Source organism: Eschrichtius robustus, chromosome 7 (assembly GCF_028021215.1).
Source record: "Eschrichtius robustus isolate mEscRob2 chromosome 7, mEscRob2.pri, whole genome shotgun sequence".
In the NCBI taxonomy this organism is placed as follows: domain Eukaryota; kingdom Metazoa; phylum Chordata; class Mammalia; order Artiodactyla; family Eschrichtiidae; genus Eschrichtius; species Eschrichtius robustus.
Genome location: NC_090830.1, coordinates 97,157,821 through 97,179,319, shown reverse-complemented (window position 1 = coordinate 97,179,319; position 21,499 = coordinate 97,157,821). Strand labels below are relative to the sequence as shown.

The following is a 21,499-nucleotide window of genomic DNA, read 5'->3' as shown; positions in this document are numbered from 1 at the left end:
ATATACAGTGAAACGTTTTCATAAATTTCTCCAAATGTGTTTTTAGGCATACCATGATTCTGCTGGTTTCCCTTAACTTCGATATTTTTTCCTGTTTATTATGTTTCTTTTACATCCCATGGAATATTGACTGTATAACTAAATAATAAGGAAAGTCAAAGAAAGAGAAATAGATGATCTCCTGATGCATAGTTTTAGCTATAAAAATAATGGCCAGGTGGTAAACAATCACAGCAAATTTTGTGCTTCCAGAGAGAAAGACTAAATTCAGCTCCAAAGGGACATAATTTGAAGCTTATTGGGCCACACAATATGGAATTAAAAATAGCCAACCAGTCAACCCAGGATATTCTTTTAATTTCCTCTAAAATTTAAATTGTTGTGAAATGAACCTAATAAGCTCAGTAACATTGACATCTCATGCCATTTTAAGCTATTTTATCAGCAATAATCATTTTTTCCCCTTTGTGGAATTTTTTTTGGTAAGTTTCAAAAGTGAGCTACACATTGATGGGGGTAATCCTTTCACAATGTATACATATACCAAATGATAGCATTATATACTAAATACCTTATAATTTTCTTTGTCACTTATACCTCAGTAAAACTGAAAAAAGAAAAGAGTTACACATAGAAAACTTCAGCCTGCTTTACAGTAACATCTAAATTATCATCTTAAATGATTTGGCCAATTTGTTCATCATACATACGTTCAGCATTTTAAAAATAAACGTTCTTAGACAGTTTATGGTAATTTGTAATTTGAAGTTTTGCTTAAGAAAATTTCTTTGTTACAATGTCAATGTCAGATTAGAGATCCTCACAAAAAATGTAATTATATTTTTTCTTTTAAGATTTAAATTGGTAAATATTGGTAAAGATAAAGTATAGAAGTAAATCAGACTTTCTTTTGTATATATGAGTTTTACCATTACAATAACATATTATGAATTTTAAGTATAAAAAAATAAATGTTATTATTACAATGCAATCTAGTATAATTGGATTTACAGGATCAGACATAGTTTAGATATCTAATACACAGTATTCTGTGAAGATCTGTCAGAAGATTCCTACTGGGCACTGGAAAAGTGGATAGATTATTCTATGCGATGTAGTTGAAAGAACATTATATGTAGAAGTGAATGAGCTTAGTTTGAGCCCTCCTTCTAACATGCTAACTGTATGGTCTTTGGTATTTATTCTCCTAATTCTTAAAATTAAAAGATTTTCTTAGAGAAGTTATTTGAATGGCGCTTTCCACCTTTAAAATTGTATGCTTTTATAATTTATTTTAGATGCTATATTTTTATTAAACCAAACAAATGATGATACAGTCCTGATAGAAGATTTGTTAGAGGAACAATAGAAAGTCTGGATAGATAAAGGTTAGACATGATTTTTTGCTACATGAGCAACAGCTCTTTATTTTAAAAAATGGCATAAATATGAAATATATGTTTATTTAAGTAAAATATGATATTATGAATGGACTTATTAAAAGCTGCCTTAATTTCCTCTTTAGTTGTTATTTCATATCATAAGTTTTCATGATTGGACATTTTTCTTCTAAAAGGATCAGAGTGAAACATGATCAATACATACAACTGAAAATAAGTATAAAAGTAAATCAAATTTAAAACAACCTTGTACATATTTACTTGCCTTAAAGAAATGTTTTTTTAAAATATATTTTAAGAATCCTTTTCACATCCTTAACCAGAAGAAGTTTTCTTTATTTCTCAAAGCCACGGAACAACTAAGCCCGTGCGCCACAACTACTGAGCCTATGCTCTAGAGACCACAAGCCACAACTACTGAGCTCATGTGCCACAACTATGGAAGCCCACGTGCCTACAGCCCACGCTCCACAACAAGAGAAGCCACCGTAATGAGAAGCCCGCGCACCGCAACAAAGAGTAGCGCCTGCTCGCCACAACTAGAGAAAGCCCACGTGCAGCAACAAAGACCCAAGGCAGCCAAAAATAAATAAATTAATTAATTAAAAAAAAAATCCTTTTCCATTGGATGTGATTAGATGTAAACGTTTTCAATAAAGGCATGCAGTGTGATAGAACAGTATAATTGGCTTTGGGAGTAGCTATACCCAACTTCAAGTAGTAACTGAATCAATAAATAAATGTATGAAAATAGGAAAGTCACATAACTTTTCTGATGCCCTGTTACCTCATCTGTAAAATGGGGCAATATTATTGGTGTGACTTCCTTCGCTGTACTCTGAGAAAAAATGTACTCATGAATGTTCATTTATTCATCCACATTCATGTTTTAAATCGTTGGTCAACTGTGGTATACAATGCAAATAGATGGTAAGAGAAGTAAAAATAACAAGCAAAACGTATTTTAAAGTAAAAGCATTTTTGTGAATATTTTCCAACAGTATATTTTAAAATATTTTTTCCCTTGCATAATTAAGGAAGGGGCTTAAAATTACATTCCACAATTTTATAATGGTATATATAGACAGTTTTATAAGATATCTTTTACAACTTCCGCAAGAATGACTCTCAGGGAGGAAATAAATTTTTCCCTAGAGGAAAATACATTGATTTGCTATTCCTTGGGTTAAAAATGAGGAACAGAAGGCATAAATGTTTACAAGAGTCTAAACAAAAAATAATCATTAAACTGTTGAATAGTTAAAAGAAAAGCTATTTCTTTTACTCCTTAGAGAGAAGAAGAAGTAATAAAAGAGATGGAGAAAAGTCAGAAAACTGGGCTTAGGGAGGGCTGTATGTAATATAGGTTGAGAGTAGAATGAAAAAATCATTAGTATTGGCATAGTCAACAGAATTTAAAGAACATAATTGAACAGTAAGAAGCTATCTGTAGTTTCTGAATGTTTCTACCATATAATCTTCCTAGTATAATCAACATTCTGATGAATAATTTGTATAAATAGATTTTAGTAAAAATCAAAAAAGGATTATGGTAAATTGAATTATTGTGTGCAGTTTTCCACTTTCTCCCTGCTATTGAATTTTTTACCACATTGCCTTTGCCAAGTGACATTGCAGTAACTACCATTAGAAAAGACTTTACACATGTGAGATTAGGCATGGCCTCTTACACTCTTGACCTTCAAAACAAAAACATGGTACTGGTGCAAAGAGAATAAGACATTTATGAAGTAGGCCTAAACCTGAGCTCTGCCCTGGGGCCACACCCATCTGAGGCCAGTGGAGATCAGCCAAACCCCAGTACAACCCCTACCTACACACAGACTCAAGAGTGAGAAAAATGAATATTCACTGTTGTGTCATGAAGATTTTCTGTTGCTTGTTACACAGCATTATTACAGCAAAACTAATCACTGCAGGGATTAAATTTTACATATACAATTTCAAGGTATGAAATGGAGAGACTATTCACTGGAGCAGGAACTTAAGACATAGAATTGGCCCATGAGTATATGTATACCTTCCTCTAACAGGCCGACTCCACCCAGAAATCTGAGGTTTCATTCAATCTTGGTTATATATTGAGAAGCCTAGTGACCCCAAGTAATATATTAAAATATATTTATATATACATGTTATTTGTGGAAAATATATCATTTGTGTTCAGAAATTCCTATTTATCCACATGGCTTTGAAGCTTATCTGAAATCTACTTGCTATAAAACAGACTTCCTGACTGATAATGCTCTTCTATGGTAAGCAGTGGAGTTTTTTTGTGAAAGATAGATTGACATAGAGTGAACCAGAAATTAATCTAGCAAGAAGTCAATGAATTTTTTTTTTAATGCAAACAGTAAATGTTTAGTAGTAGAAGAGAGAAATAAAAGGTACTATAAATCTCTTCCTTGGGAAAAAATATAGGTAGTCCAATATGTAATACAGAACCTTAAAATAATAAATAAATCCTCCAGTAAAGATCTCTAAAACTTGAATGAAGGAGTAAATCATGTGAAGAGTTAGAGAGAAGTGTCCCAGTAAGAGGTACAATCTTCTAAAATTTGCTGGGACTTGTTTTGTGACCTAGTATCTGATCTATCCTGGAGAATGTTCCATATATACTCAAGAAGTATGTGTTTTCTGCTGCTCTTGGGTAGAATATTCTGTATATATCTGTTAGGAACAGTAGATCTATAGTGTTGTTCAAGTCTGCTGTTTCCTTATTGATTTTCTGTCTAGATGTTCTATTCATTATTGAAAGTGGGGTACTGAAGTCTCCTACTATTACCCTGGAGTTCCCTAATTCTCATGTCAGGTCTGTCAATGTCTGCTTATATATTTAGGTGATATGATACTCCATACATATAAATTCATAATTATTATATCTTTCTAATGAATTGATCCTTTTAATCACTGTATAATGATCTTCTCTGTCTCCTGTGATAGATGAAACACTGATGAAAAAGACAAACATTGATGAAAGAAATTAAAGAAGACATAAATAAATGGAAAAACTCTCATGTTCATGAATGTAAAGAATTAATATTATTAAAATATCCATACTTCCCAGAGCAATTAAAGATTCAATGAAATCCCTATCAAAATCCCAATGGTATTTTTTATGGAAATAGAAAAGCAATGCTAAAATTTGTATGGAGCCACAAAAGACCTTAAAGAGCCAAAGTAATCCTGAGAAAAAAGAACAAAATTGAGGCATCGCATGTCCTGATATCAAAATACATTACCAAGCTACAGTAATTAAAACAGTATGATACTGGCATAAAAAGAGAAATACAGACCAAGGTAACAGAATAAGGAGCCCCAAAATAAGCCCACACCTATACAGTTAACTGATCTTTGACAAGGGAGCCAAGACTACACAATGAGGAAAAAATAAAATCTTCAACAAATGGTATTGGAAAAACTGGATATCCACATGCAAAAGAATGAAAGGGGGGGCTTCCCTGGTGGCGCAGCGGTTGAGACTCTGCCTGCCAGTGTAGGGGACACGGGGTCGAGCCCTGGTCTGGGAGGATCCCACATGCCGCGGAGCGGCTGGGCCCGTGAGCCACAATTACTGAGCCTGCGCGTCTGGAGCCTGTGCTCCACAACAAGAGAGGCCGCGATAGTGAGAGGCCCGCGCACCGCAATGAGGAGTGGCCCCCGCTTGCCGCCACTGGAGAGAGCCCTTGCACAGAAACGAAGACCCAACACAGCCATAAATAAATAAATAAAAATTTAAAAAAAGAATATAAAATTAAAAAAAAAAAAAAGAATGAAAGGGGACACATCTTACACCATACAAAAAGATCAACTCAAAATGGATTAAAGACTTATAAGACCTGAAATTATAACACTCCTAAAATGAAATATAAAGAGAATAAATAAATATTTGTATAAAAGAAAATGAAAGCAGACTTGTATGTCACATTGTACACAAAAATAAAATTCAGATGATAGACAATATAAATAACAAAACAAAAAGGTATCTTAAAATAATATAGGAGAATATCTTCATGATCTGAGGATGGCAAGTAACAATTGAAAAATGATGAATAAAATTGGCTATCTTAAAATTAAAATCTCTGTGTATCAAAAGACACCATTAAGGAAGTGAAATGAAAGCCCCAACATTGAAGAACATGTTTGAAATACATGTAACAAGGAGGGAGCAATATCTTGAATAAATAAAGATCTCCCACCAATGAAAAAGAACACTCAAGAAGAAAAATCATTGGCAATCCTTTGGCTAAAGGGATAAGAGATTTACATAGGCACTTTGGAAAAAAAACTTGAAATCAATATATGAAATGTTCAACCTCATTTCGGAAATGCCGATCAAGACCATAATGTGATACCACTAAAATTATACCACATTGATCTAAATTAGAAAGATTGACACATCAAGGATGCAGATGGGGACCATCACTAACTCAGAGAATTCTTGACACAGTCACTATGAAAAGCAATTTCACATTTTCAATAAAGTTAACTATGCTTATACTCATAGAGAAACTCAGGCACATTCTCTGTGCACCAGGAGAAATCATATAAAAATACTCACAGCAGGATTGATTATAATAGCCCCAAACTAGAAACCACTCAAATATTCATCAATAGTGGAATGTGAAAATGAATTGTGGCATAGGTACACATAGAAAATAAAATACATGAATAAACAGCAGAAATGTGGTTGAATCTTGAAAAAGATAAAGATGAATGAAAGAAGGCACATGCTAAAACATACATACACTATAATTCTGTATATACACATTAAAAATAGACAAAAGTAAACTATATTATTTATGGATGCTTATTTAGTTGGTAAATCTATAGTAGAAAGAAATAAACTGTCAGAGTGGTTAATTGTAAGTGGAGGAAAGTGATTAGGACTAGGAAGAAGCACCCAGGGGGCTTTCCTGGTGATGCATTATATACTTGGGATATACTTGCATTTATGTTTACTTTATAATAATTTATTAAACTGTGCATTCATGCTTAATCACTGTCTATATATTACACATTTTTTCTTAAAATTTAAAGGACAAGATTTGTTCTTAATAAAAGCCTTCAGAAACAGTTGCAATCCCTCCTATAAAACCAAAAATTTATTGCCAAACTTCATCCTCAGTGAGGCAGTAAAGTCAGCGTAAGTAATTGTGCTGAGCTATAACGTTTGTGGAGAAGGATAGCTGAACCCAACTAAAGTGAATAGGCCATGAATCCTCATCAGTCTATAAAACAGAAGTACAATTTGTATAAAGTTGGATCTCATAAATAAGTAATGTAGCATTAAAAGGCACAGCAAGATGAATACAGCAGGGGTTTGTGAGGCAAAAAATGGTGGGTGTTTCTTCTTAGGCAAATATTAAATAATTTAAATGGGTATATATTTTAAATGGGTGAGTGAAAAACACATTTCCAAATGTGTGACTGAACAGGCTGGTTACAGTTTTTCTCTTTGTAATCTTCTTACACCTGGATATATCCCTCATTATCATTTCCTGTTCTCTCAGGTGGTAAATACGTTGTCCTGTACTAAATATAAATTTCAATTGTTCTTTGCATTAACAGTGCTTTTTTCTTTAACATCTTTATTGGAATATAATTCCTTTACGATGGTGTGTTAGTTTCTGCTTTATAACAAAGTCAATCAGCTATACATATACATATATCCCCATATCTCTTCCCTCTTGCATCTCCCTCCCTCCCACCCTCCCTTTCCCACCCCTCTAGGTGGTCACAAAGCACCCAGCTGATCCCCCTGTGCTAAGTGGCTGCTTCCCACTAGCTATCTAGTTTACATTTGGTAGTATATATAAGTCCATGCCACTCCCTCACTTCGTCCCAGCTTACCCTAACCCCTTCCCGGGTCCTCAAGTCCATTCTCTAGTAGGTCTGCATCTTTATTCCCATCCTGCCCCTAGGTTCTTCATAACCATTTTTTTTTTTTTTAAGATTCCATATATATCAGCATATGTATTTGTTTTTCTCTTTCCGACTTACTTCACTCTGTATGACAGACTCTGGGTCCATCCATCTCACTACAAATAACTCTATTTCATTTCTTTTTATGGCTGAGTAATATTCCATTGCATGTGTGTGCCACATCTTCTTTATTCATTCATCTGTCGATGGACACTTAGGTTGCTTCCATGTCCTGGTGACTGTAAATAGTGCTGCAATGAACATTGTGATACATGTCTCTTTTTGAATTAAGGTTTTCTCAGGGTATGTGCCCAGCAGTGGGATTGCTGGGTCGTATGGTAGTTCTATTTTTAGTTTTTAAGGAACCTCCATACTGTTCTCCATAGTGGCTGTATCAATTTACATTCCCACCAAGAGTTCAAGAGGGTTCCTTCTTCTCCCCAACCTCTCCAGCATTTATCATTTGTAGATTTTTTGATGATGGCCATTGTGACTGGTGTGAGGTGATACCTCATTGTAGTTTTGATTTGCCTTTCTCTAATGATTAATGATGTTGAGCATTCTTTCATGTGTTTGTTGGCAATCTGTGTATCTTCTTTGGAGAAATATCTATGTAGGTCTTCTGCCCATTTTTGGATTGGGTTGTTGAGCTGCTTGTAAATTTTGGAGATTAATCCTTTGTCAGTTGCTATGTTCGCAAATATTTTCTCCCATTCTGAGGGTTGTCTTTTCATCTTGTTTATGGTTTCTTTTGCTGTGCAAAAGCTTTTACGTTTCATCAGGTCCCATTTGTTTATTTTTGTTTTTATTTCCATTTCTCTAGGAGGCAGGTCAAAAAGGATCTTGCTGTGATTTATATCACAGAGTGTTCTGCCTATGTTTTCCTCTAAGAGTTTTATAGTGTCTGGCCTTACATTTAGGTCTTTAATCCATTTTGAGTTTACTTTTGTGTATGGTGTTAGGGAGTGTTCTAATTTCATACTTTTACATGTACCTGTCCAGTTTTCCCAGCTCCACTTATTGAAGAGGCTGTCTTTTCGCCATTGTATATTATTGCCTCCTTTATCAAAAATAAGGTGACCATATGTGCGTGGGTTTATCTCTGGGCTTTCTATCCTGTTCCATTGATCCATATTTCTGTTTTTGTGCCAGTACCATACTGTACTGATTACTGTAGCTTTGTAGTATAGTCTGAAGTCAGGGAGCCTGATTCCTCCAGCTCCATTTTTCTTTCTCAAGATTGCTTTGGCTATTTGGGGTCTTTTGTGTTTCCATAGAAATTGTGCAATTTTTTGTTCTAGTTCTGTGAAAAATGCCAGTGGTAGTTTGATAGGGATTGCATTGAATCTGTAGATTGCTTTAGGTAGTATAGTCATTTTCACAATGTTGATTCTTCAAATCCAAGAACATGGTATATCTCTCCATCTGTTTGTATCATCTTTAATTTGTTTCATCAGTGTCTTACAGTTTTCTGCATATAGGTCTTTTGTCTCCTTAGGTAGGTTTATTCCTAGGTATTCTATTCTTTTTGTTGCAGTGGTAAATGGGAATGTTTCCTTAATTTCTCTTTCAGACTTTTCATAATTAGGGTATAGGAATGCAAGAGATTTCTGTGCATTAATTTTGTATCCTGCTACTTTACCAAATTCATTGATTAGTTCTAGTAGTTTTCTGGTAGCATCTTTAGGATTCTCTATGTACAGTATCATGGCATGTGCAAACAGTGACAGCTTTACTTCTTCTTTTCCTGTTTGGATTCTTTTATTTCTTTTTTTTTCTCTGACTGCTGTGGCTAAAACTTCCAAAACAATGTTGAATAACAGTGGTGACAGGGGACAACCTTGTCTTGTTCCTGATCTTACTGGAAATGGTCTCAGGTTTTCACCGTTGAGAACGTTGTTGGCTGTGGGTTTGTCATATATGGTCTTTATTATGTTGAGATAAGTTCCCTCTATGCCTACTTTCTGCAGGGTTTTTATCATAAATGGGTGTTGAATTTTGTCGAAAGCTTTTTCTGCATCTACTGAGATGATCATATGGTTTTTATTCTTCAATTTGTTAATATGGTGTATCACAATGATTGATTTGCATATATTGAAGAACCCTTGCATTCCTGGGATGAACCTCACTTGATCATGGTGTATGATCCTTTTAATGTGCTGTTGGATTCTGTTTGCTAGTATTTTGTTGAGGATTTTTGCATCTATGTTCATCAGTGATATTGGCCTGAAGTTTTCTTTTTGGTGACATCTTTGTCTGGTTTTGGTATCAGGTTGATGGTGGCCTCGTAGAATGAGTTTGGGAGTGTTCCTCCCTCTGCTCTATTTTGGAAGAGTTTGAGAAGGATAGGTGTTAGCTCTTCTCTAAATGTGTGATAGAATTCGCCTGTGAAGCCATCTGGTCCTGGGCTTTTGTTTGTTGGAAGGCTTTTAATCACAGTTTCGATTTCAGTGCTTGTGATTGGTCTGTTTATATTTTCTATTTCTTCCTGGTTCAGTCTCAGAAGGTTGTGCTTTTCTAAGAATTTGTCCATTTCTTCCAGGTTGTCCATTTTATTGGCATAGAGTTGCTTGTAGTAATCTCTCATGATCCTTTGTATTTCTGCAGTGTCAGTTGTTACTTTGCCTTTTTCATTTCTAATCCTTCTCATTTGAGTCTTCTCCCTTTTTTTCTTGATGAATCTGGCTAATGGTTTATCAATTTTGTTTATCTTCTTAAAGAACCAGCTTTCACTTTTATTGATCTTTGCTATTGTTTTCTTCATTTCTTTTTCATTTATTTCTGATCGGATCTTTATGATTTCTTTCCTTCTGCTAACTTTGGGTTATTTTTGTTCTTCTTTATCTAATTGCTTTAGATGTAAGGTTAGGTTGTTTATTTGAGATGTTTCTTGTTTCTTAAGGTAGGATTGTATTGCTCTAAACTTCCCTCTTAGCACTGCTTTTGCTGCATCCCATAGGTTTTGGGTCATCATGTTTTCATTGTCATTTGTTTCTAGGTATTTTTTGATTTCCTCTTTGATTTCTTCAGTGATCTCTTGGTTATTAAGTAGTGTATTGTTTAGCCTCCATGTGTTTATATTTTTTACAGATTTTTTTCCTGTAATTGGTATCTAGTCTCATAGCACTGTGGTCGGAAAAGATACTTGATACAATTTCAATTTTCTTAAATTTACCAAGGCTTGATTTGTGACCCAAGATATGATCTACCATGGAAAATGTTCTATAAGCACTTGAGAAGTGTATCCTGTTGCTTTTGGATGGAATGTCCTATAAATATCAATTAAGTCCATCTTGTTTAATGTATCATGTAAAGACTGTGTTTCCTTATTTATTTTCATTTTGATGATCTGTCCATTGGTGAAAGTGGGGTGTTAAACTTCCCTACTATGATAGTGTTACTGTCGATTTCCCCTTTTATGGCTGTTAGCATTTGCCTTATATATTGAGGTGCTCCTATGCTGGGTACATAAATATTTACAATTGTTGTATCTTCTTCTTGGATTGATCCCTTGATCATTATGTAGTGTCCTTCCCTGTTTCGTGTAATAGTCTTTAAAGTCTATTTTGTCTGATATGAGAATTGCTACCCCAGCTTTATTTTGATTTCCACTTGCATGGAATATCTTTTTCCATCCCCTCACTTTCATTCTGTACATGTCCCTAGGTCAGAAGTCAGTCTCTTGTAGACAGCATATATATGGGTCTTGTTTTTGTACCCACTTAGCCAGTCTGTGTCTTTTGGTTGGAGCATTTAATCCTTTTACGTTTAAGTTAATTATCGATATGTATGTTCCTATTACCATTTTCTTAATTGTTTTGGGTTTGTTGTTGTAGGTCTTTTCCTTCTCTTGTGTTTCCTGCCTAGTGAAGTTCCTTTAGCAATTGTTGTAAAGCTGGCTTGGTGATGCTGAGTTCTCTTTGCTCTTGCTCGTCTGTAAAGATTTTAATTTCTCTGTCGAATCTGAATGAAATCCCTGAGGGGTAGAGTAATCTTGGTTGTAGGTTTTCCCCTTTCATCACTTTAAATATGTCCTGCCACTCCCTTCTGGCTTGTAGATCTTCTGCTGAAAGATCAGCTGTTAACCTTATGGGGATTCCCTTGTATGTTATTTGTTGTTTTTCACTTGTTGCTTTTAATATTTTTTCTTTGTATTTAATTTTTGCCAGTTTGATTACTATGTGTCTCAGCGTGTTTCTCCTTGGATTTATCCTGTATGGGACTCTCTGCACTTCCTGGACTTGATTACCTATTTCCTTTACCGTATTAGGGAAGTTTTCTACTATAATCACTTCAAATATTTTCTCAGTCCTTTCTTTGTTTCCTCTTCTTCTGGGACCCCTATAATTCCAATGTTGGTGTGTTTAATGTTGTCCCAGAGGTCTCTGAGACTGTTCTCAATTCTTTTCATTCTTTTTTCTTTATTCTGCTCTGCAGTAGTTATTTCCACTATTTCATCTTCCAGGTCACTTATCCGTCCTTCTGCCTCAGTTATTCTGCTATTGATTCCTTCTAGAGAATTTATAATTTCATTTACTGTGTTGTTCATCATTGTCTGTTTGCTCTTTAGTTCTTCTAGGTCCTTGTTAAACGCTTCTTGTATTTTCTCCATTCTATTTCCAAGATTTTGGATCACCTTAACTATCATTACTCTGAATTCTTTTACAGGTAGACTGCCTATTTCCTCTTCATTTGTTGGTCTGGTGGGTTTTTACCTTGCTCCTTCATCTGCTGTATGTTTCTCTGTCTTCTCATTTTTCTTAACTTACTGTGTTCGGGGTCTCCCTTTCGCAGGCTGCAGGTTCATAGTTCCTGTTGTTTTTGTTGTCTGCCCCCAGTGGCTAAGTTTGGTTCAGTGCACTGTGTAGGCTTCCTGTTGGAGGGGACTAGTGCCTGTGTTCTAGGCTGGATCTTGTCTTTCTGGTGTGCATGTTCTCGTCTGGTGATGTGTTTTGGGTGTCTGTGACCTTATTATGATTTTAGGCAACCTCTCTGCTAATGGGTGGTGTTGTCTTCCTGACTTGCTAGTTGTTTGGCATAGGGTGTCCAGCACTGTAGCTTCCTGGTTGTTGAGTGGAGCTGGGTCTTGGCGTTGAGATGGAGATCTCTGGGAGATTTTCGCCATTTGATATTACATGGAGCTGGGAGGTCTCTGGTGGACCAATGTCCTGAACTCGGCTCTCCCACCTCAGAGGCACAGGCCTGACACCCAGCTGGAGCACCAAGACCCTGTCATCCACAGAGCTCAGAATAAAAGGGAGAAAAAAGAAAGAAAGAAAGAAAAATAAATTAAAAAAATAAAATAAAGTTTTTAAAATAAAAAATAATTATTAAAAATGAATTAAAAAGTAATTTAAAAAAGAAAGGTAGAAAGAAAGAAGAGAGCAACCAAAGCAAGAAACAAATCCAGCAATGATAACAAGCACTAAAAAGTATAGTTAAAAAAAAAAAAAACCCAACAGAAGCCAGGACAAATGGTAAAAGCAAAGTTATACAGACAAAATCACAGACAGAAGCATACACATACACACTCACAAAAGGGAAAAAGGAAAAAAATATATATATATCATTGCTCCCAAAGTCCACCACCTCAATTTGGGATTTTTTGTTGTCTATTCAGGTATTCCACAGATGCAGGGAACATCAAGTTGATTGTGGAGATTTAATCTGCTGCTCCTGAGGCTGCTGGGAGAGATTTCTCTTTCTCTTCTTTGTTCGCACAACTTCTGGGGTTCAGCTTTGGATCTGGCCCCGCCTCTGTGTGTAGGTCGCCTGAGGGTGTCTGTTCTTCGCTCACACAGGATGGGGTTAAAGGAGCAGCTGATTCGGGGGCTCTGGCTCACTCAGGCCGGGGGGAGGGAGGGAGGGGTATGGATGTGGGGCAAGCCTGCGGTGGCAGAGGCCGGCGTGACGTTGCACCAGCCCGAGGTGCGCCGTGCGTTCTCCCGGGGAAGCTGTCCCTGGATCATGGGACCCTGGCAGTGGCGGGCTGCACAGGGTCCCAGGATGGGAGGTGTGGAGAGTGACCTGTGCTCGCACACAGGCTTCTTGGTGGCAGCAGCAGCAGCCTTAGCATCTCATGCCCGTCTCTGGGGACCGTGCTGATAGCCGCGGCTCATGCCCGTCTCTGGAGCTCCTTTAAGTGGCGCTCTTAATCCCCTCGCCTCACGCACCGCAAAACAAAGAGGCAAGAAAAAGTCTCTTGCCTCTTCGGCAGCTCCAGACTTCTTTCCGGACTCCCTCCCGGCTAGCTGTGGCGCACTAACCCCTTCAGGCTGTGTTCACGCCACCAACCCCAGTCCTCTCCCTGTGATCCGACCGAAGCCTGAGCCTCAGCTCCCAGCCCCGCCCGCCCCGGCAGGTGAGCTGACAAGCCTCTCGGGCTGGTGAGTGGTGGTCGGCACCAATCCTCTGTGCGGGAACCTCTCCGCTTTGCCCTCTGCACCGTTGTTGCTGCGCTCTCCTCCGCGGTGCCAGAGCTCCCCCCTCCGCCACCCGCAGTCTCCACGGGTGAAGGGGCTTCCTAGTGTGTGGAAACCTTTCCTCCTTCACAGCTCCCTCCCACTGGTGCAGGTCCCATCCCTATTCTTTTGTCTCTGTTTTTTCTTTTTTCTTTTGCCCTACCCAGGTACGTGGGGAGTTTCTTGCCTTTTGGGAAGTCTGAGGTCTTCTGCCAGCGTTCAGTAGGTGTTCTGTAGGAGTTGTTCCACATGTAGATGTATTTCTGATGTATTTGTGGGGAGGAAGGTGATCTCCATGTCTTACTCTTCCGCCATCTTGAAGGTCTCCAATACTGCTTTTTAAATCAACCCTATATATACTATTCTACATGTTAAAATTCTAAAAGTAGACAGATTTCCAGTATCAACAGTTTTTCTCCATTTATCAAGACTACTTATTTACTTGCATGTATGTGTGTGAGGTAAGCCAAATAGGTATTTTAGTTGTTGACATATATTTCTCTTTCTACAATGTTCATGAATCTTCAGTGGAAAAATGTACTTTCAGATCATTTTAATCCGTTAGGTCTAGTTTAATTTAGCATCTTATAAGACCCCAATATTGGGCTGGGTAGTGAGGTTTCTAAGATCAATATGACACAGTCTCTGCTTTCAAGAAATTTGAGTAAATGGAAACTTTCAATAGACTTTGGTAAGCACTACCAAAAAGTTGTGCACAGTATGAGACGGGCCATTTAGGACATAGAAAAGTTCAGAAAAAGCTTTTCTGGCAAAGATTATGTTTGACTAAAATTTTCAAGGATGAGCTATCTAAATAAAAAATGGAGAATGAAGAAATGAGGGCAGAGGGCATGAGCAGAGGCAAACAGACATGGGAGAGTTCTGAGAACATGCATTAGTAATCTCAAGCAGGTTAGTGTTCTGGAGGTGAAGCTGTAAAAGCAGTAATGGGAAGTGTGCCTTGTTTGCTGCATTGAGGGTTACTTTCTACTATTGAACTATGTTTGTTAGAGACATCCCCAGCAGTTATATTAAGGATAAGTATGAGGTTTGTTAAGATTAATGATAGGGTAACGTATTAGGAGGTTGTAACAATAGGTCAGGAGACATATAATGAGAGCCTGACTGTACTGTTTTGGAGAGAGGAGAAAATTTGAAAACTATATGAAGCATGTAAAATTATCAAGATTGGTGACTGACTGGATATGGACAGTGAGGGAGAAAGAGAAGACTGAGATGGCTCTCCAGTTTGGCTTGGGAATAATAAACTGAGATGCAGAATTCAGGAGAAGAAGCCCTTTCTGAGGAAGATGAAAATAAGGGTTCAATCTTAAACATGTTGAATTTGAGGTGCCTCTAGGACATTCAAGCGGGTTTGTTTTACAGATAAATGTCTATTTGAGGCTGTAGGCTGAAAGAGCAGAAGCGGTTATAGATATAGCTGTGGAAGACATCAGCATCCAAGTGTAATTAAAACAGTGGTTTTTAATGTCAGTGGAATTTCCCCCCAAAATGTGTAGAATTAAAACAAATGAGAAGACAGTTCCAATATCCAAAGTTTGTTTTGGAGGTGATGAATATGGTTATTACCTTGATTGTGGTGATGGTAACACAAGTGTACATGTATATTTCCCAACTCAAAGTCACCAAATCGCATACATTAATTATCTGTCCCTTTTTGTATACCAGTTTTACCTCAATAGAGCTAGGAGAAAAAGGACTAATACAATATTTTTTAAAGAAGGTTTATGAAGAAACAGATAAAGGGAAGACAAAAAGAATCAGACATGCTTAAACATGAAAACCAGGAGCAAACAGGTAGTAGAGTCTCATAAAGGAGAGTGTGAGATCCATCTCAAATGCAGCAGTGAAGTTATTCAGATAAAGATGACATTTAGCAATAAATAGGTCATTGGTTACTATGGGGTTGAGGATGGATATCATTCATTATGCATCTGGGGTTATACAACTGTGAATATTTATACACACACCCGTATGCACACATACATGTATCTATTATAATAGCTGATAGTAAGACTAAAAACTGGTGAAAGGATATATCCCAAGTAAATATTATAAAAATACATGCATAAAATTTTCTAATCTATTTATGAAGCACTAATTGAATATCTGAAAGATCACCAAGCTTCAAAAATACTCACAAGCAATAGATAAATCTCCATTATAAATATTTTTAGGTAGCAGCATTAAAATGGACATCATTAAGTTTTCAAATTGTGTGGGCTTCTTTTCTTTACTTGACTGAGTACAGTTTTTGCATTATATTGTTTGATTTGACAAGAGAACCCATAAATATCCACACTTGTGGCCCACTTAAAAAAGAAGTATTATAGTTTTAGGCACTGTTGAACATCATGCTGAGCTACAAAAGCTAAATAAAACACCGTAAAGCTCCCCACCTTCATTTCATTTTTAGAACCCCACAGAGGGAGACGACAACTACATTAATCAGAGACAGACCACTGAGGTTCAGATTTATTTCGTTTAATATTAAATTGTATAGTTGAAGGAGATATCAATTTCTTTTTAAAATGGCACCATCACTACCCTTCTAAACACTGCAGTTTACTAATGATTTTAAAACTGCTTTAAGGGTTTAAACCTGAATCACTACCACTTCATGCCAGCTGAGATTTAGCATGCAGATCTCACAATGGGAATACATCTGTTTCAGGTTAAATAAATTCAGCCTCTTTTATTTTAGAACTGGAAGAACATTTTGTTGACTCAGAGCTCTATTTTTGTTACTTAGAGCTAAAAGAAGTCAGTTCAGCATAAGAAATTCTACAAGGTATTAACTGGAACTTTGCTGGGAAGAGGTTCACTCTGTATTGTATATAATGCTGAGAACCTTTTTTAACCTTAACAGGCAGTGTTGTTTCCAAGTGTGCCTTCCCTGATGAATCTGTGCATGCATGCATGCATGCCCAGGGCTACTCTGAAAACTGAGATGAAGAACTGAAAAAGAATTCTGGCCCCTAAGAAACTCCTCAAAGAGATGCTATCATGAAGGCTAGACATCTTTGACATGAGCTCCAAGGTTTCTCTCTGCTGCTATCCCTTCAGTATCCACTGACCTGAAACATGCACACAGAGTGATGCGCTGAAGCACCTACAGCAGCCAAGTGTGTCTAAGTAAAAACACCCTCTCATTCTCCTTGATAAGCTAGACTCTGTTAGAAAAGTACGAAGAAGTTCTCTTGTGACCCTGTATCTAAGACTGTGTTTATTAAAAGATCTTCCTTTATCTTCCCCTCACTCTCCAACCCAGACTCAAGATTGAATCTATGAGACATTAGTTGAGAAAACAAATGAAAATGACACACACCATATTGAACTAAGCATCATGATTTTTTATCTCCTGTGAAATACTGTGAAGGGTACTAAACAAAACATTACACTGACAAGTAAAGTCTTTTTATCAGTGGCTATTTCATTAGGCCTTCCTGGCCTTCCCCATCTGAACTCAGCATGTATTAACCAATTTTCTAGAACTTCTCTAAGCAAATCTTCCATTATTGGCAGACAATTGACTTTTTCTCAGATTGCCTTTTTGGCTCAATTCTGTCTTGTATCACATCCACCTGGTATATCTATTGCCTTTTTTTTTTTTTTTTAACCTAGAATCTTACTAATTTGTTAAGCTACTGCAGATGATACATTTTTCCCATGAATCCTGACAGAGCCACCTTAGTCCTCTGTGGTGTTTTTCATTCCTTTTAATAAATAATCAGTATGACACATTTGACATTTGACATAGAGACACAATCTATTCTTACTGTGTTTGCTAGGTTTTATTCTATGCACATCTTTCCCCCAACTATACTGCTACTGCTTGTGTTTTGAGAATATGGAAAAGATTCTCAAATTTAAGTGTGGTATACTATATCTGTGTATAGTAACTTCTACATTAAAAAACAAGTTTAGCCAGACTATTACTCAACCATAAAAAAGAATGAAATAATGCCATTTGCAGCAATATGGATGGACCTAGAGATCATCACACTAAGTGAAGTAAGGCAGACAGAGAAAGACAAATATATGGTATCGCTTATATGTGGAATCTGAAAAAAAAAAAAAAATGATACAAGTGAACTTTTTACAAAACAGAAACAGACCCATAGACATAGAAAACAAACTATAGTTACCAAAGGGGAAAGGGGCGCGGATAAATTAGGAGTTTGGGATTAACATAAACACACTATTATATCTAAAATAGATAACCAACAAGGACCTACTGTATAGCACAGGGAACTATACGCAATATTTTGTAATAACCTATAAGGGAAAATGTTATCGAACCCTGACCTCTGGCCACCTCCTAGGGGTAGATAACTGAACTAAACTGTACCAATTCTTGAATTTGAATGGAGAGACTGAAGCTGGTTGAAGCTGCTACCTTAATGGCAGTGTCCATGTACTCCAGTTGCTGAGGCCTCCACAGACTATGGCCCATGGAGACCCCCGCCACCATTAGGTCACGAAAGCCGGGATGGGGAAGAGGTTCTGGGCTGCTTCAAGGCCTGGGCCTGGCCGGTGGGCGGCCCTGGCGAGGGCTCTGGAGCTCTGCAGGACACAGCCCTCAGCCTGTCCCTGGGCCCCCAGCTCACCCAGCGGCCTGAGGCTGCAGGGCCTGGAGGGCCCTGGGGAGAAGGCCTCCATCTGCCTCTCCCCGCACTCTGCCCCGAGGACCACAATAAGGCTGACTGAGCGGGACCTCTAACCGCGCTAAGGGCCGTGTGTTAATGGTCGTATATAATACTAACGGCTGCGTGCCCACTCTGCCCCTATTACAAAAATAATCTGAAAAAATATATATGCATAACCATATCACTTTGCTCTATACCTGAAACTAACACAACATTGTAAATCAACTATACTTCAAATTTTTTTAAAGTTTATTTTTAATATGCTAATAAAACTTTTTGCTCTGTATAATCCAGAAATACTGCTTCAGAAGTATTACCTAGTAAGTAAAGTTTGATACTACAACACTACCTTAATAAATAAAAAGGAAATACAAGGTTCCTTCAGCATTTGAATTCAAATATTGGCTTATTCGTACTAAAACGTCATTAGAACAAAAACGCGAAGTTGATAACTCAAATTGAATACAATAACTAACCATACATATTTTGGTTTTAAGTGTGTCTTAGTTTTTGGTGACAGTTAAAATTAAATTTTATAAGTGGAGCATGAGTCACTTAGTGAAATTAATGTATTACATAGTTATCATTAGGTAGCAATAGGAGACCATTGCGATGCATCAAGGTTCCATTCTATGAACTGGAACTGTGCCGAAGCAGTGGGATGCACCTGCTTTGGATGTTTTCCTTCTCCTTTGTACTTTCAAACTCATTTTGGTTTTTATGAAAACATGTTATTGCCTAAAGACCAGGACAATTATTCCTTTATCAAATTATGAGTGCTAAAGTCTATATTTCAATTTTTAATGCTGAGAAATTATAGAGAATGTTTCTCATCAAATTTAAGAACTAGGAGACAATAAATAAAAGTTAATGCTGTAATTCTTTCAAAGACAAAGCATCACTAGGAAAAGTGGCAAAGATAAGTTAAGAGAAAGGAAAAATAAAACTAAAAATCAATCAGCATGCTAATGTCTATGTATGTGTTATGAGCTGTATGTTCCCTATGGGCTGTATGTCTCCAATGTTAAGTAAATTAAAAGAAATGGGAAAGATAATTTTCCTAAATTTCCAATCTCTCTTTATTTTATCTGACTACTTGATAGATATGATTAAAATAATTTTCAGTTTTCATCAAAGTGTCATCCTAGAGTGACAACTGTAATATAATTTAACTATTATGATTAAACTATTACATTAGTTCAAGTTTCAATGTCTGGGCTATTTTAATTGCCTCCTAATTCAGCTTTCTGGATTTATAATCTCCCATTACAATCTACTTAGCAGCAATCTTTATAAAATAAAAATCTAATGATACCAGCACCTCAGACCCTCTAGAGGTCCCCCCAGCACCTTCTACAACATGGCAAAGAGAAACATTTATGATATGGCACATCTTATTTAATGTAATTATGATATGTCACATGCTGTCATTTGTCTATGCTTTTATCCATGCAATCACCTTTCCTTACACAGTTTCTAACCCCTTTCAACTTCCTTCTCACCAGTATTCACCCTTCATGAATCAGCTTCAACATTGCCCCCTTTCTCTGTTTCCAGAACACGCCCCTCTTATAGATTTAATCACCTTCTTTGCTTGGTGTAACAGAAACTGTCAGTGCCCCATGCACGTCTCTCAGAGCATGTATAGTTTCTGGCCAACTTCCACCTGCGAGTAACTGCAGTCTCACTGAAAGCCCTTATATCAGAATTGCAGAGAGCTGGATGCTTGCTTGGAGGCAGGACGTGCTGAAATGTGCCCTCATCCACAGCATCGCTGACCAAGAACTCTCAGGTGTTAGTGTGTGAATTTACCAGTTCCATCACTTTTCAGGATCATTAATTCTGGGGAATGTATTTTGTGTCACTTCCCAGAATTTGCCCTTCAGATTAAGCTCCATTTCTCTTAAGGACAGCTGGTTAACTGCAATCCCTTTATTGTCTGCCTTCTCTTCTCTGCATCACTTCCTCACTTCCCTATGAGTATTACTTTAACTTCTCAGAAAAACTATTTATACCCGACTCTTTTGTATCCAGGTTTTTTCTTGTAGAATCTACAGTAAAACTTTTGATACCAGAGGTACTGTGTGGGGTTCTGGAGTTGAATGTCTTGCTGGCCACATGGCATCAAGACCACTTGGCATGTTGTAACAGAATAATTACAAGACTCTCTCTTGTGGTGAATTGGGATGGTAAAAAGGCATAAGGGGATGTATATCTTATCAATTTCTCCAGGATTTGAGAAAGATAGTGACAATGATAATGACAATGACTATGGAGTTAACAGTTTTTGCAAGTATTGTCAGTGCTCTCAGGAAAAAAACTGATGAGCTCAAGCTCAAGTCAGAGGGGTCTCGCTGACAGCATTTAAAGAAACCCTCCTCTTTTAAAGCCAGAGAGAAGACTGGACTGAAAAACAGACCCTTTGTTTGATTGTAATAGTAGTTGAATTGTAGAGAAGATTTACTGCAAAGCACCGGCAAACCTCTTATTTAAAACTCCAGGCCTTAACAGGAAAGATGTAGGACCCTGAAACCTGGACTTGAGGTACCAGGTTGACTCACTCTTGGTGGAGGATTCTTCCCTTTCCTGGAGACCACACAGATGCATCATCTGAGGTCAACACTTCAAGATATATGTACATTCCTCAAAAATTTCCCTCATCTTATGGTTTCTAGACCACTATGTTCAAGACCAGGCATGGCCTAATTGAAAAAAGTATTGTCTCTGATTTAAGAAAAATGGGATTATTCATCAAAAGAGTAACAGACACTGGCTAATATTTCCAGTTAGGAATTAAGAGAGCATACCTAGAAATGAATGTTGAGTATGTTGGACAGGGATGCAACTGAAATATAAGGTACACAGGAGATGCTAAAGATATGTTTACACAAGCAAATGACATTACATCTAAGCATTTGTGTTTTGAGGTATGCGTTTCCAAATTTATGCTTAATGGTATAGATAATTACATACTTCTCTAAAAATACTTTATTGTAATTCCAGAAAGTAAAAATATATATTA

General features: G+C 37.0%; 1 protein-coding gene across 1 annotated transcript in view; it reads right to left on the bottom strand.

Moving 5' to 3' along the window:
- Positions 1-21,499, bottom strand: part of PCDH15 (protocadherin related 15) — a 1,145,650-nt gene that overhangs the window by 203,013 nt on the left and 921,138 nt on the right. The window lies entirely within an intron of this gene.